This window comes from Pteropus medius, unplaced genomic scaffold (assembly GCF_902729225.1).
Source record: "Pteropus medius unplaced genomic scaffold, Ma_sr-lr_union100, whole genome shotgun sequence".
Taxonomy (NCBI): Eukaryota; Metazoa; Chordata; class Mammalia; order Chiroptera; family Pteropodidae; genus Pteropus; species Pteropus medius.
Window position 1 is genome coordinate 689,961 of NW_024342645.1, and position 3,736 is coordinate 693,696.

The 3,736-nt window shown below is 39.1% G+C and overlaps 1 pseudogene; it reads left to right on the forward strand.

The window, feature by feature from the left end:
- The first annotated feature begins 2,392 nt into the window (after positions 1–2,392).
- LOC120605736 (uncharacterized) lies at positions 2,393–2,511 on the forward strand (annotated as a pseudogene).
- Positions 2,512–3,736: the final 1,225 nt, after the last annotated feature.

The following is a 3,736-nucleotide window of genomic DNA, read 5'->3' on the forward strand; positions in this document are numbered from 1 at the left end:
TAAAAGGGGTCAAATATGTGGTGACAGAAAGAAATCTAACTGTGGGAGGTGAATACTCATTGTAAATATATATATGCCTTACCGTTAAAATGTACAGCTGAAACTTATCTGATTTCGTTAACCAATGTCACCATAAAAATAATTAATTAAAAAAATAAAATGGAGCATTTCTGTTTTAATTCTTTTCTGTATACATATGTGTGTACTTATATATCTTAGAATACATAAATATAATCTTATAATTTTCCCAATTGAGTTGAAATTGTCTGTTTGCTTGTCAGCCTTCCCAACTACATAAATTCTTTGAGGATGGACTATGGCCCCTTTACCACTCTACCCAAATGGTGTTTGGTACATGATGAGCAATCATTCACATTATCTAAACATTTTATATCTTGATTTTTTTCTATTATTGCATAAACATTTTTACAGAGTTAAGGACTTTGACCTGAAGGGAGGTAAGACACTCAAAGTGCTGTTTGCTAAGAATTAATTTGCCATTGAGGAGAAATAGATGAAAGAGACAGAAATTGGACAGAGCTATAGTTCTAAAGTAAAGTGCTAAGAGTACTACTACAGAGAGAACAATGGAACAGAAATCTTGCCTCAACCACTGCTGATGCCACTAGCTGGCTAGATGGGGAAGGGAATGGGTCTCAGAGGCCGGCCAGAGCTACAAAGTCTGGAGAAACTTCGTTCAGATATATTCGTAAGGACAGAGACCCCTGACAAGGGCCCTGAAAATAGCCCAGAGTTTAACAGATTTTCAACACCTGCGGTACCAACTTAGGTAGAATCCTGAACCTCCTCTCAGCCACAGTTCATACTAAGTTATTTTCCTGTCTTCTCCCATTTCAGTTCCCTCAAATAAAATACAGACTATACCCCATTTCAGCATAGCTATGAAAATATTACTTAAGAGTAGAAAGAAAAAAAAAAACATTGTAAAAGCGTCTTATTGGCAGGTCATAGTAGGGATTCAAATCTAGTTTTCTCACTATTTTCCAAGAAATAGAAAAATAAGGAAAGGAAATGAGAAGATGACATCCCTGAAGAGCAAGACAGACTTTATTAAGGAATAATAAAAGCTAATGGGAATAAATTTAAATCACACGACATGCCTGAAAAAGAAGCTATGATTTCGACACTGTCGTAATATCAATCTTTTCCAAATTCATTTGGAGTTTTAAAATGGTTCCAATCAAAATCTCGATAGAATTTTTTGAAAACTGGACAAAATTATTTTAAAGATCATCTGGAGGAAAAAATAAGCATCAGAGTAAGAACCTTGACCAAAAAAAAAAAAAAAAAAAAAAAGGCCAAGAGGGGAGTTTTCACTGCCAAATATTAACAATTCTAAGATCATGTAATTGTGTTTGCAGCAGCAGTCCCCACCTTTTTGGCACCAGAGACCAGTTTCATGGAAGAAAATTTTTCCATGGACGGGGTGGGGAGGATGTTTTCTGGATAATTCAAGCGCATTACAGTTATCGAGCACTTTATTTCTGTTATTACACTGTAATACGTAATGAAATAATTACACAACTCACTATAATGCAGAATCAGTGAGAGCCCTAAGCTTGTTCTTTTACAAATAGACAGTCCCATCTGGGGGTGACAGGAGACAGTGACACCCGAAGTGTGTTGCTTATGTCTAGTCTACTCTGTAATCTCGTTTTGGTTGCTGTCACTACAGAAAACCCTGTTTCACAAAAGTAGGATGTTGGAAATGGAAGCAGGTTTTTCAGTGCTTTTGTGGCAATCTCAGGATATTTTGCCTCGATCTTAATCCAGAACATGTGGTGATTTGAAGTTGTCTCAAACATACTTTTAAGGCCACTGTGATTTGCGATCTCAAGTAGTTGATCTCCTTCTAGCACAGACAAAATCGATTCGCCTGGCTTTTTCACAAATGGGTCGCGGATCCATTCCTTCCCAGTTTGCAGGTCTTTTGTGGTTGGGAAGTAATGCTCGAAGCTGAGATAAGTGATCGTGTACCAGCTGGGAGAAAGAAGGCCTGGCTCGGTCTATTTCAAAATCTCTGCTAATGTTTGAAATGTGCCAAAAATCCCAAAGTTCACTCGTCACCCCAATAATCCTAGTTTGGCTTTATCTTCTAATTTGAACACAGTTGTCATTCTCCCCTGAAGTGACAGATTGAGTTGGTTAAGCCGGTTGAATATGTCACACAGGTAAGCAAGTTTTGTGATGCTGCCAGTGGTGACTGCTTTTTCTAAAAGAAATCTCTGGAGCAACTCTTGTAACTCAAAACCTCTGGCCAGTGATCTACCTTTAGAAAGCCATCTTACTTCTATGTATAAGAGAAGATGTGTGTGCTCTGTGTCCATCTCCTCACAGAGCTGCGTGAACAGACGTGAGTTAAGGGCATGCACTTTACGGCCATGCCACCCTGAACAAGCCCGATCCCATCTGATCTTGGAAGCTAAGCAGGGTCAGGCCTGGTTAGTACTTGGATGGGAGACCACCTAAGAAGACCAGGTACTGTAGGCGTAAAAAATAAAAAATAAGGGATTGTAAACTGACAAGGTCCTTGCAATCTGTGAAGTCAACCAAGGGTTGCCTAGCCTAAAAAAAAGTGGGGGGTATGCACTTTAATGTGGCTGATAATTTTAATCACATCCTGCAAAATGTTGTTAAGTTCAGGTGACATTTTTCAGCTAGCCAGCATTTCTCTGTGGATGACACAGTACATAGACTCACATTCAGAAGCAGCCTCTTTGACCCAAGTAGCGAAACCAGAAAGCCCTTCAGTCATGGCAACTGCACCATCCGTGCATATACCAACACAAAATGACCAATTCAGTTTTCCTGATATTTAATCATCTGAAGACTTGAATATTTCTGCAGCTGTGGTGTTGTTTGGCAACAAAAGTGCACATAATATATCCTCAGGTACATCCTCCTGAAAAATATATCGCATAAAAACAAGCATTGTTACCTTGTTGTTAACATTGGTAGATTCATCAACCTGGATTGCCTACCACGGTGATTCATTAATCCTAACAACCGTGCCTCAATATCCTCTGCTATTTCATCAATTTGTCTAGTTATGGCACTAGCCGAAAGAAGAACACGTGCTACCTTTTGAACTGCAGCCTCTCCTAGAATTCACAACAAATGTCCTTAGCAGCAGGCAGGATCAACTCTTCAATAGTAAAGGGCTTCTTAGCTTTAGCAATGCAGTTAGCCACTAAGAATGATGCTCTCAGTGCAGACACATTTGGTGAAGTGGTGGCCTTCAATATTACTTTCGTTTTTCGTGTTCACCTTTTTTTCTTTTGAAAAACAACAGACTTGTCTTTTAATACAGAGTGCTTGGTCTCCATGTAGTGAAGCAGTTTTGAAGTATCTGGCTTCGCTGGATAGCCGGTCACCACATATTATACAAAGCAGGCTTGGAGAATGTGAATCACCTGTTGCAATAAATCTGTAATTTAAGTAAGACTCTTGGTATTTTCTTTTAAACACAGCTTTCTTTTTCTTGGCAGTCTTAGAGTCTTCTGCTGTCTCATCATTGGATCTTTCCCCCTTTTCAAAGAAGCTCTCCAGCGACATTTGTTTTTTACTTATTTTGGTTAGGGTTAGCTTGTGGGCTTACCAAAACTCACTGAGACAAGTGCGCAGTGTGGGAAGGAGGCATGGATGAAAGTGGTAAATAAAATAATGGGCACACCATGCCTGGACTAAAATAAGTGATGGATTCTGACTTAAAGCC